This window comes from Semicossyphus pulcher, unplaced genomic scaffold (genome assembly GCF_022749685.1).
Source record: "Semicossyphus pulcher isolate SPU_LCO1_2020_fin unplaced genomic scaffold, fSemPul1.0.p SCAF_4, whole genome shotgun sequence".
Classification (NCBI taxonomy): Eukaryota; Metazoa; Chordata; class Actinopteri; order Labriformes; family Labridae; genus Semicossyphus; species Semicossyphus pulcher.
Window position 1 is genome coordinate 10186301 of NW_027211715.1, and position 13688 is coordinate 10199988.

General features: G+C 38.7%; 1 protein-coding gene across 5 annotated transcripts in view; it reads left to right on the forward strand.

Moving 5' to 3' along the window:
• Nucleotides 1-13413: 13413 nt before the first annotated feature.
• The window catches only part of LOC138606926 (lysine-specific demethylase 4A-like), a 52413-nt gene continuing 52138 nt past the window's right edge, over nt 13414-13688 (forward strand). For 4 of the 5 annotated variants that reach the window (XM_069679400.1, XM_069679402.1, XM_069679403.1 and 1 more), the window contains exon 1: nt 13414-13511. The gene's annotated coding sequence lies outside the window, so the exon portion shown is untranslated. Of the gene's footprint in view, nt 13516-13688 lie in introns of all 5 variants that reach the window. The other variant, XM_069679401.1, reaches the window with a different exon arrangement.

Genomic DNA, 13688 nt, shown 5'->3' on the forward strand with positions numbered 1-13688 from the left:
ACTCGCTAATCCGGACCCAAGTACCTCCGGATTAATGTTGCTGAAACAGACCGACCATAAACAAGTACATTCATTTTTCCGAAACCATGAGTAATCGTGATCATGGGAGAGATAGTAATGTCTAGCTTCAATAAAATCCACTTTTATTAACGATTTCAGTATGCTAATGTCGAACATGACCGGTACTTACCTACGAGTAGGTCAAAGGGGATCGATCAGCGCGGAGCAGAAGGTTATATCATGGCAAAAAAACCACACACACACAACTGTCCAATCAGAGTCCTCCTGTGTTGTCTGTCATCTGTATCCGAGGTGATTTGTCAAATGAGATGGCTGATGTCTGTGCACTTGGCACAGACGCCGGACGATCTGCATTTCATCATTTATATTTATTTTTATGAATGTACAATACATTAAAAAATACATATACATATATATATATATATATATATATACATATACAAATACATTAAAAAAACATCAATGTTAATTAGAACACTTAATTAATAGTAATATTAATTGATTAACATTGAATTATTATATTATATATTATTAAATACATAACATAAAACAATATATGTTTTATTTATTTTTTCTTATATTAATATATTATTTATATTATATCAGCTGATGGAGTATGAAGAGATATTACAGTGAGAATGAGTCAAATACTCTGAATCAGACTGAGAAATTCAATTAATCTCGATATATTGATGATTGGAAACATTTAAATATTTCAATGGAGTTCCTGGCTTGAATGAATGAAAAGATAATCATTAAATATAGTTTAAATGTTTAGAAATATTCTCTCTGTCTGTGTGTGTCTGTGTGTGTCTGTCGTCTGTCTGTCTGTCTTGTGTGTGTCTCTGTGCATGTGTGTCTGTGTGTGTCTGTCGTCTGTCTGTCTGTCTGTGTGATTGACATTGGAGTGAATGGAGCAGTTGAGCGCTACTCTTGTCGGTTACGGGCAGATAAATCAAAAACCATAAGTCCTACTGATAAAGTAGACAGATTGGGAGAAAGAAGACAAGTGTGGCTACAACTTTGTGAAAAATCACTGTTCTACTGTGTAATTTGTGGCTGGGGTCGTCATGGAAAGAGAGAATTTCTGAGAGTTTTTTTGAGTAGTGTGTCTCTGTTGGCCCAGTTGATCTCGGTTGCCGCGGTGATGGTTGTCGGAAAGCCCTAGCAACGACCACAGCTGGTGTCTGTGACAGCTGATCTGAGCGTGATTTCTGGCTCACATTTAGGACGTCAAACTACTGCCATTTCTTCAAAACCAAACATGATATCGGCAAAATTTCTTCACCATCAAGCCAGAAAGGCCTTAAAGAACACAGACATAAGTTTTTGTGGTCCTAGCTTCTAAAATGTGGTAATAGGAGCGAGTTAAAAACAGGTGCAGTTTCGAAAATCCTGGAAAATCCTCCTCCCGATTAATATTGGAGTAAATGGAGCAGTTGAGAGCTACTCTTGTCGGTTAGGGGCAGATAAATCAAAAACCGTACATCCTACTGATAAAGTAGACACATTGGCAGAAAGAAGACAAGTGTGGCTACAACTCTGTGAAAAAATCACAGTTCTACTGTGTAATTTGTGGCTGGGGTCGTCAGAGAAAGAGAGAATTTCTGAGAGTTTTTTTTGAGTCTCTCCACTCTGTCAGTTGGCTCTGCACGAACATTCCGCAATACACACCCATTATAAATCCTGAATTTTTCCAAAATAACTCACCATCTTTAAAGGGTCACCGTTCAAAAACGAAACATCGTAGGAAAAAAGTTCAAATACAACTTAAATAGACAAGACCCGTGCCTACATTTTAAAGTTTGAATGGTGTTTCTAGGTGTCTTACGACGCGAAAAATTAATATTCTGGAGATAAAAATAATAGCACACCGAGTCCGACCGAGCCGCACGTTTTGATATATTTTTTGTTTGTGTGCGCTCAAATCTGCGGGGCAAGAAAACGGACGAAAAACAGAGGGAAGAATAATAAAAAGAGGCCCGGGGAATAACAATAGTGGGCTGTGCACGCAAAGCCCACTATGGACACCTCTATAGCAAAGCTATAGGTTAGGCTTCGCACAGCCCACTAACTACAGCTAAAGTTCCGTTCCACAACAGTAGGCTACATTAAAATCAACTCCGGACCGAAAACCTTCGGGGACCGGGGCCACTTGGCCTCCACATTTGTGATGAGATGTGAAGCATCACATATGATCTTGACAGTGCAGAGAATGAGAGATGTTAGTTGCAGATTGAAATTTTGACACTGTGGTCATATCTACCTGCACGTTGATGCTGTGGACAGACAAATCCTAGAATACACTGAAATTAGTTTTCCTAGTCTGAGGTCACAGCAACATGTCATTAACAGCATATAATCATTCATTTAAACTGATTTCTAAATCATTTACCTGCAATCCTGTGGAATTCCTCCTTAATGGCTTTCAGTGGTTTGTGCCTGAGGAATTTTACTAAAACATGCAAAAAACGTTTAAGATCCAGGCAGACTTTCGTCACTGCCCTGCAGACAGTGGCTTTGCTGAGGGGCTCTGCGTCCCCAATATTGTAAAGAAAACTTCCATCCATCCATCCATTCATCCAACACCAAGAATTTGCTCGGATGGAAGTGCATGTCCACGGTGGGTGATATTGGTGATGTGCGGCTGTAGAAGAGCATTCAAATATCGCAGTGACTGTAAAGAAAAAACGGTTACACTCAAATAGAAAGTGTTCGGGAAATGAAATTACATTTAATCGGGATCTTAACATTCTTTACCGAGGTGGGTTGAACTCCCTGCAGAGAAGTGCAGCCCCTTTGTCAACAATGTCCTCGACAAATGGACATGCCATGGTCCCAAAAAGTCACGCAGACAAGCGTTTTGTTTATTCGGTAGCCGCACTGTAACAAATTTCCGTGTAAAAAAACAGTAAACAACTGGCAGGGTTGCCATATGTTACTGTAAAATAAACAGTTTTTTACTGTAACAAAAATGTACAGTATTTTACTGTTCATGAAAAATACAGCATGAAACTGCTTTTTATTACTTTTAGGATGAAAAAACAGTAAACAACTGGCAAAGATTAACAGTTTTTTATTTTCACTCAAATGTGCAGTTCTGTACTGTTCAAAATACAGTATGAACCATTTTTTAAAAATTACTTTCAGGGCGTTTCACAATAAGCTGACTATTTAGTTTGTATTGTTTACACACATTTTATTAAACCTTTTTTTTTTTTAATCAAATTACAATTAGACAGGTTATACACATAGGAATACTCACCCTACATAGATTACATGCAATTAAAGCAACTTTTGTCAAGAAAATGGCTATAATATACCTTACTGGTAGTCATTTTAATAAATCTTTGTCTAAAGCTGGCAACAAGTACAGAACAAAAACCATAACAAAATGTTCTTTGTGAAAGAAGAACAGCTGATTTTTCAATCATGTGACTACATTGTGAGAGAAAAAAAGTCACAGTTTCTTATTGCACTTTACTTTTTATTTTAAAATAAAGTTGGAAACTTCACATGCAGAACAAGTGTGTGTTAAACTAGTGCCGACAAAAACCTAACAGAGAGCCTTCTCTCAAAATGCCTTTAGCATTTTGTTGAAAATAATGCAATAAATATAAAAGGTACTCAGAAATACTGACGTCATCAGCTATATCACCTTTTTTGACTAACAATATATTGAAAAATATAAAACAATCTTTAGAAAACTGAACTAGGTGACCAGAACTGAACAGTTCACTAAATTGTTTGCTTTAAAGCAGCTTTTAACCAGGGGACTGTTCCTCAAAGCAGGATTAGAACATCAGCCAGATACAATTAGTGTGAAAAGATTACCTTATCAGGATAGTCTTTTGAGCAAAATTTGAATTAGCTATTTGAATATGATTCAATTATGATTCACAATTCAAGTTCTGACAGGAAAAAAAAATGTCAATGGTCATAGCATTTTTAAAGCCATCTGGCAAACTTACTAACCTTGCTTTGTGGAGTACCCACAGTTATAGACAGTTGAGCTACAACAAAACTCTCAGACAATATTTTGCTGTGTATCATGTTATACCTGAATACACTGAATATATTACCCAACCTCAAGACATATCAGTGGTAAAAATAAAGAAGAACATTAAATAAAAATGTTTTTTCTACATAAAGCTGTTTGTCAAAAATAGTTCACATAAAAATATAATGAACACCACCAGACCTATGATGTCCAAATATGAACTGTATATTAAGGCTCTAACAAGACACGGTTAAATGCGGAAGTCCAAGTATTGGGCGATGGCAGGCGAGTGGTTGGTGAATGACTTACAGCCCACTTGAAGACACCAGTTCTCTTAATCCAGCCTTGGTAGCCCTCTGTGTGCGTGTGTACACTATGTGTGTGAGAGAGAGGGAGAGAGATGAGTTCCAAAATCACTCATATTGCATCATCTCACATACAAAATCAGCGCGTGTGCCCCCCATTTCCTCTTATCACAATGTAAACTATAAACATAAAAATCTAAAGAGAAAATATCCCAATCCCTGAACTAACCAGCCAACCAAAACACCCCAACCGGGAACATTCAAACTGTTGTATGTGCAGTTTTAGAAACAGAACACTAACACAGAGAGAATGACAGGTAGAATACAAGGTGTGATAATAAGAAATGTCATGAGTAAAAGAAAGATTGAGAGAATAAAAAATAATCAGAGAGAGGAAGGGAGGAGCAAGATTAGATTGAGAGGGAGAAAGACTTAAAAGGAATGGCACAAGCTGGTGTTTTGATAAATATATGTATGTAATGGGATTGAATAATCTCACCATTTTAAATGAAGTCCCACTCAAAGTCCATGAGTCTCCTCAGCAGAGTGGATACATGTTGATTGACTGTTGTTGTCTTTTTCTTGGTGACTTTGCCAGTTTTCTTTGATAAGACTTTGCCTTGTCCAGCCTTGGTGCCTCTCTCTGGGTTTATTCCAACGAAGCGCCTGAAAAATGATATTATTTCTTCAGACACTAAAAATCAAGTTGTGCAACTCACTTAGATTAACAACACAATAAAAGGCAGCAAATGTACAGATATGCAATAGCATGTTATTGAAAAGATACGAAAAATACAGGTTTTACTGAAAGTATCTAACCTCTGGATGAATTTGAGTGTGCATGCTGCCTCTTCTTGGTATTGGAGATTTAAGATGTAGAAGATGGAAAAAAATGTAGCAAGCCCTGTCAGGAAGGTTGGCTGGATCCCCTCACATACAATGTGGCCGTCAAGGCTGAGCATCCAGCGCTGAATACTGCTTCCCACTGTTTCACCTGAAACTTTAATTTCAGAAATTATTTTTGTTGAGTTGTGAAACACAATTTTGCCATGTGTACTCCTGGTTGAGAAACCTTTTTTTAAATCCATTATGAATATTCTGTCCTTCCATTTCTATAGTATCCTGAATCAATATTTCTAAAATATTTATTGCCTCGCATTTCAACTGCCCCGAATAGCAATAGAAGCACAGTAACATGCAGAGATGTGAAGATTTTATGGCGACAGAATAGTTATTATGATACAAATTTGTGCATCATGTTGGTCTTGTAGCAGAAAGAAGAACAGCTGTGGCTTTTTGATGCTGATAGGTGCATGGTACAGTCAGTAGTGCTTTTGATTTCCTGCCTTGCAGCAATAGGTGCAACACCATGTGAAGAGTCCACTTGCAAAAACAGATATCTTTGCTAATTTCTCTAAAACATGTGTTTTTTTCAGATAATAACATTAAAAGACACTAGTTAGCTAGTAGGCAATATTAAGCTTTGCATAATTTTGGATTCAGAAAGTATACCATGTAAACCATTACATACAACAGTTTGTTGTGTCTTTCAAAAATGTAATTTGTCGTTTTTTGAAAAAGAAATTCTTTATGTATTTACCATTAATCCAACCAATCTATTTACAAGATTACTGCATAATGCTTTAATAGAAAATTTTGTTGCTTGCCTATCCAGTGATGTAAACATACCAAGCAGTATCAGACGAGGAGTTGCAGGTATGGAGATTGTCCTCTCAATGTCAGCTGTAGTGGCAGATCCCTAGGACATAGGAAGCAAAATAAAAAGTGTGCTCTTGATAAGATGAGTATGACATATATATAAAAAGGAAACTTACATTTGCAAGAAGGATTAGTCCCATAATGTTCTCTGAGAAGTGAGCTATCAGAAGCTGGATGACAAGAAATGACAGCTCGACATCTTCACCCAGAGAGAGAACTTCCTTGACTCCTGCATTGATGGGTTTCATCTTGAAGAATTCCACAATGGCTGTACCACACTCCTCCATGGCGAGCTCAAGTGTACGCAGCACAGGGATATCGGTGGGAAGCTCAAAGTGAGAATAGAGCCCTTTCTGAGTGAACAAGTATGGCCACTTGGTTCTTAACTCCTCAACAGCTGGTGCTGGTACAGCATTTATGTGGCACCACTGCAGATAGAAAGTTGTTTCCATTAGCTGCTTTACCTCTGCTCTATCAGCCCCATTAATACCATCCCGACTATAGATCCCTTCCAGTGTTTGATGTTTGCTTTCCACTGTGTCTTCAGTCTCCTCTGGTGGGAGCCTGGGCTGGAATCTGGTACAGCCATACGTGTCAGTAGGTCCTCTTTTTTGTCCACGGCTAGATGAAAGGTGCTGTCTATAGCTGCTGTTACGATTCAGGTTTTCAATCCGATTTTTTATTTGGATTAGGAGTGATGTGTATCCATTTCCCAGAAGTTGAACATTGCCCAGTTGATCTGCGAAACTGTTTGGGTATTGACGAACAATGTTTTTGCACACTGTGATGCACTGTGAGCGTGTTGAATTTGGCTCATTCTTCCTCACCTCATCTGCTATCATTCTCACCATCTGCCGTCGTGCTGCAGGTGAAGGCCTCTTACCATCTGAGATGGCTGAACGAATTTCTACAGGCATTAGGTTCCATGGCACCTGAAAAGATTCTTGCCATGATTTCCTTATGTGGGAGGAGGGCCCGCTGTCCTCAGTTCCACTAGATGCCGAGCTAGAGAGGAAAGATGAACTGGATGGACTGATGAATGGTGCAGAGTTGATGCTGTCTGCAGTGGTGGGGAATGGAAGGACTTCGAGGTCCAAGGTCACTGTCTCTGTCTCTAAAATTGACAAAAATATGAGATAGGGCGTACAGCTTTCTTTAAAAAAGTATAAGTATAATGTATATTGAAATAGTGATGCCGTGACAGTAAGCAAACATACCCAGTGTTACGACTGTATAGTCGTAATGTGTTTTTCTTTTTATTACTGTGAGTAATGTATGCCTGTGTTTGTATGTGATTGAGTATGTAAATAGGTGTGCGCAGGTCCCTCGAGCTGATTGGCTGACCCCTCATCAGCGTCCGCAATTCGTTGGCTGCGTCCGAAGACGGCGGCTATAACAAGGAGCCGTGATGTCACCGCTTTGGCTTTGGGGAACCCCGTCTCCTTCCAACCGGCCACGTTTTCCTTTGTTTCAAGATTCCGTCTGTTTACTTTAGTATAGCAATATGTAGGGGTGAATCTTATTTATGTATGGGTGTTTTCTCCTGTTTATATTAGTTAGGGAGGTAAGTGGTTGTATTTCTGTTCTTTCTCAGTTGTTAGGTCAGATAATTTACCTTCTAAGTTAGAGCTGTTTGTTTGTTATGTTGATTCACCCTGAAGTTCAGTTTAACACTTTTTGTTGATGTGAAACTTATATATATATATATATATATTTATTTTTGGCGTTAAAAATAAATCCATCATATTTTTAACACGCTAAACTTTGTGTCTGTGGCTACTTGGGACTTGGGATTCATTTTATGCCTCGGCCACCCCTAGACGGGGCATAACACCAGTTTGAATGCATCCAAAAGTTTTCTCTGTTCAATAACAGGTAGTAAGTCTCCAATGTCCTCTTGTTTCACATACTTGAGGTCTTCTGTAGATTCTAAACCAGAGCTTAATAGCCTGTCTATCACAAGCTGTTGAACAGCTTCAGAAATAGTTGGCAAGGCCCTCAGGATGATCACCTTCAGCTCCTCCATCAAGGTTGTCATTGCTCTCTATTGAGAGGAAAGAATGGTGTGAAACAATTATTGGCATGTCACAAAATCTATATTCCGGTAAAGGATAATAATCAATTAGATCATCCTGTTTAACACAACAGTAACATCCCTGAATTGGTGTGAAGCCATAAACACCTACATCATGGAGAAGAAGAGCCTTGAATTTTTCAGTGACAAAATATACTGCTGAATTATTGTGGATAAGTACCACAATGATCTTTCCAACCACAAGGCCCTCAGAACTCTCATCTATAACAACAAACATGTCTTTTTTTGTATTTTGAGCCTTTCACAGTTGCCTCATGAGCAATCAAAGTATTGTCAGGGCCAAAATCAAAGCTTGATATTGATTCCCTGATGGTATGATTGTAATCTGTAGGGAAAAACTCAGCCGTCTTTTCCACTACAACAGTTGGTGGAAAGAGATCACCAGCATTAAGATATGCCTGGAGGAGCTGATGCCTCTCTGCAAGAGTTGAGCACAAGTTTTTAAAATTATGCAGTTTCCTTGCACACTGTCTGAAGTAAGTGTGCTTGCTCTCAAATCGCAATGTCCACAAACGAATAAGTGGTCCAAAGCAGATTATGAGCTCTGGATAGTGTCTGACATAATGATGCTTTGGCTTCAGTTGCCGAAAGCTTGCTTTCTGAAATACAAATATTCTTCAATAAGCACTCTCAAATATGCTATTTGGCCAGTGGAAATGGCTGGTGCACAAATAAGAGAAACAATTTCTCTAAATGGTAAAACCAGTTGCCAAGCTTGATCACCTGGAGATTTAATTTTTTCTCCTATCAGCACTGGTAGCATCCTCAGCAAGCACCAGTTTTGGACAGCATGCCCACTCAGCTTATCACTTCCTGGAGTCACCTCACAAGGTTTATCATTTGCATCATTCCCTAGATACTTAAATTGGCTAATCCTTCAGTTCTACTCCAGATAAGTAAACTGTTTGTCTATCTTCACCAGATGCTGGATGTACAACACAAGATCAGAGGCTACAATGCCTTCAAACAAATCATGGCCAATACATGGAGGCAATCCAGGCTTACATACATGAAAGAAGGAAAGCTCATTGAACAATGAGTCGAATTTGATACCTCCACTTTGGACTGAACCCCCTTCAAGTCTCTGAACATGCTCTCTGTATGATTGTACTGTGCGGGTAGGGGACTTGCGGAGAGAATCAGAATGAAATGTGTTTCTGTCTATTTCACAGTATCTGCAGAAATAAATACTCAAGCTGAAATTCTCAAGAAATCCTCCAATCCCATGTGACCCTAAATTGTCACCAGCAATAGCATGCAGTATTCCTTTATAGACCTGTACATCAGCTAACACTACACCATTGTTCTCAAGGTCTTTCAGATCTTTTACCAGGCCACCCATGACCAAATCCTGACCAAAATACTTGAAATCTTGTTCTTTACAGAGAAGAACAAGTTGCATCTGGTCAATACTTGACCTGTGGTGTGGTAATAGGTCTGCCAGTGTGAGATACACAGCAAGTACTTTGTGTTTCTTTTTTCCTGACCCAAGTGGGTTTACAACTTCGAAAGCATCCTGATAAAGGATCAAGCCTAAAGACCCCTCTGTTTGGAGTGAGTTTTCAGTAACATTTTCCCCATCCCACACATCTTGAAAAACATCTTTAGTTTGGGAACGGGTGTGTACTTGATTGTATTGATCACTTACAGACTTGCACTGAAAAAGAGCTTCAAGTGTTTGTTTTATGGGGACATACTGAGCAAAGCACTCTTTGCCTGCTTCATTTTTTCCCAGATATATAGGCACTGGTTCAACATAACTAAACTGATTCTTGAAAACAGTCTTTCTCCATTGATCTGTTTTCAGTGTGTGCTTATTGTGAGTCCGGAAAAGATCTTCTGCTTTCAGATCATCAATAAGAGTCCTAATGGCATCATCTGGAAGCCCAAGCACATGCAACTTTTCATTGAGTTTAAAAAGTAATTGTGATTGGCTGATGTCATGTATTGACTGCAAATCTTCAATGATTGTCTGAATAGTGGAGGATGGAAGCAACAACTTTGCTTGTAGTTTAAAATAAAAGAGAGCAAGATTCCTCAAAAACATCGCATCATCAATATTTTCTGGGCTTACCTCCAAATGCTCAGTATCGTCAGCAGCATCAAGCTGCATGTCACACAGCAAATCGCTGTCACTATGACTGTCACTAGTTCCACCTCTACCTGCTGGGCCAATGATAGATTCTATAAAATTTCCCTCTGCACTTTTTTTATGGTTTCTGGACACATGAGAAGTAAATGTAGATATCACAGTAAATGTCTTACCACATTGTTTAAAAGGACACGCAACTGGTCCTTCTTCTTTGATGTGCACTTTAAGGTGAGAATAAAACTCAGTCAAGGAATCACATTTGGCACTGCAGAAGTCAACATGGCATGTCAGGTCCACTGACATACTCAATCTGGGCTCAAACACACAGTTCTTATGATTTCTGTATAGATGTGCTTTCAGACCTGCACACTTTCGAAAGGTCCTTTTGCAACCAAGCATGCAACACTGCAGCACTAAATTAGGTACATTGCTGTGAATTTTCATATGTCTCTCATAGGCCCCTGAGGAGCTAGACTGATGTCCACAGATCTGACGAGAAAATATAATTGCAAGCCAAACAGACTTGACTGCTATGGTTCAATAAACATTAAACTGCAGTTGTAAGACTGTGAAGCAAAAAAAAACCCCAAAACAAAAACAACAAAAAAAAAACAGTTCCTATGCCAGTTGCCTATTTGAGTGTTTGAGGCCTGAAAAATTAACTGTTCAATTGTGACAATTGTGAGGCAAGTACTTACTATGATCATTAGGGCAGCAGTAAAATAGTCTGGTGCATCTGTAAGGTCAGAGAAACATGTCAAAAATCAACATAAATACAATTTAACAGTCAATTGAAATGATGCACAAAACACTCACAAAACACTCAATAGTTTAACTAATATACCCACAGCTTCTGCTCTATAGCCTTTACTGCACTATCATCATGTCATCAAGCAGACTCATGCCAATGCAACTAGTCTAATGCAAGGTGGAGTAAAAGAATCACACTTAAACAGATTTGAAGAAACAGTACCTTGCAGCAAAGCAAATCTTCTTTAGCACTTCATTTCTGATCCATTGATTATCTTGAACATAACCTTGCCCTGGATTTTGAATCTGCACTGCTACCACCCAATAACCAGCATGGACTGTAGTCTTAATGTAACTTCACTTGTTGAAGTCATTGAAAGGTTTACACAAGCCTATCATTATGCTTCATTAATTCACTGGCAAAATACATGTGTCCACAACGTAACTTTAAATTAAAATGAGATCCTTGTGTTGTCTGATTAATCTGCAATCATCTATGAAATTCTAGCTGCTGAATTGTTCTATCTTAATGTGCACATGTATTCACTAACCCAAACCAACTGGGAACATCACATATAGACTTTGCACTTATTTATGAATTAAACACAATAGCGACTTACCAAACAATTAGTAAGATGGGGATGGATTCGGAAAAGCATGGATCCAGCTTCACATGTGCTGCTCAGGTGATGCTCTTTCCAATATGCAAAAAATACTGCATGATACTGTTACTTAAGATACCTTGGATTATTGATTAGCGGTAAAGTGCTGTATTTTAGGAATACATTAAAGTTCTGTTACAAAATGGTCAATGACTGCAATTTAACAGATTTTCTTTTGTATTAACGGTAAAGTGCTGTATTTAAAAAGAACAGATTAATACTGTTGAAATCCTGCTGTAAATTGACAGCAATTCTTTACAGTGCGCTCATTAATTAAGTCATCCAACCAGCTCCCTGATGAGTTCCAAATCAATGGCCATGAGCGGCTGACGCTCAGTGGAAGAGTCGGTTGTCTTTCAATCAGAAGGTCTGACGTTCGATCCCCAGCTCCGTCAGTCTACATGTCAAAGTGTCCTTGGACAAGACACTGATCCCCAAATTGTTCCCAGTAGCATAACCAATGAGTATGAATGTGATAACTGATTGACAGTTGGGTAATTAAGGTAGCAGCCTCTGCCATGAGTGTATGAATATGTGTGCTTTGAGTGGTTGCAAAGACTAGAAAAGCACCATAGTACAGTCCATTTACCATGAGTGACAGCGTGTTCAGGCGTCTCTGTGTCATCAGCTTTGTCATCAGTTCATTTTTAATCATGCCCTTTGTTAAAAAACAAAAAAAACTCCCTTGCAGTTGCTGACAGCACGCATCAGATACAGTCTGTCAAAATGTTATTTTGACCATGAAATAGAAAGTAAATGCACCTTGCCCCTACACCATTAGTTCGTGAAATGTAATCGCGATTTAAAAAAACCCAAAACATTCAAATTTTATTCATTGTCAAAATAACATTTATTTTCAAAACAAAAATACTTCACACATATAAAGATATTCATTCTTAAGGCCAAGGGCCCTGCATTGGCTCAGGGCCCTGAGCATGTGCCCACTTTGCCCATGCGATAAACCATCTATGCCTACACCAAATGGATGTTAAAACTGCTTATCTGCATGCTCCAATTGACTGTGAGGTGTACATTGAGCCATCTGAAAGATTTGAAGTAAAGTCCGACACAGGTGAAAAGCAAACTGAACAAGTCACTGTACGGCCTGAAACAGTCAGGAAGAAACTGGAATAAAATGGTGCATGATCAACTAAAAATGGGTTTGCACAGAATCTAGCAGATCACTTTGAAAATGACAGGATTGTTCAAATGATTTGGGTAGATTATCTAATTATCAACAAAGATTCACTCAATGGTGTGAAAGAAACATTGAAGGAAAAATCTAAGATGAAGGATCTTGGGAGACCCAAACATTTCCTAAACATTTATTTCACCAAGAGAGAAGGAGAAATAAGGACAGAAAGTCAGTGTCCCACCCCCACCCCCTAAAAAATCCAACGAGCATGGTAAATATGTCATTTATTATTTATTGTCATTGTTTAAATTCACTGTTTTTCATGTATACATTATCAAAGGTCAATCCATGCTCTCTGTAGACACTGCAAATACAACAAACCATCTACCTCTTGTATAGAACAACCTGATTCATAACAATATTAATCTCAGCACCTTTGCGCTCTCCACTGCAATATTGTCTAAGGGATGGAAAATACGCAAGAAAGGGAAACTTGGATGTAACTGAAGACACTACGGATGCAGCGATACAGTGTGGCACAGTTTGATAAATAGCGGGCTGTGATTGGCTGGGGAATACGGAAGCCCCTCCGACTGAGTTTCATGTAAATAAACACACACTGGGCATGCGTCACTGGAAGAATGGAGGACGGTCTCGTCTACCCCGACTAAAGATGTCTGTATTTCTACTTTAAAACCTGTGATCTGAAAAGCGACTCATCAATAGTCCATTGTAGGTAATTTCCTGCCTCTTATTAAATATTTTGAAGTTTGTCTAGATGAAACTTACGATCAGCCAACAAGGAAACATTGCTTGTTGGTTAGCTGATAGCGGAGGCAGCTGTCAGAGCTCAGATTCAGCACACTTGACGCTAGCGGTTTCTTGTACTTTTAGTGATAATTGTCAAGT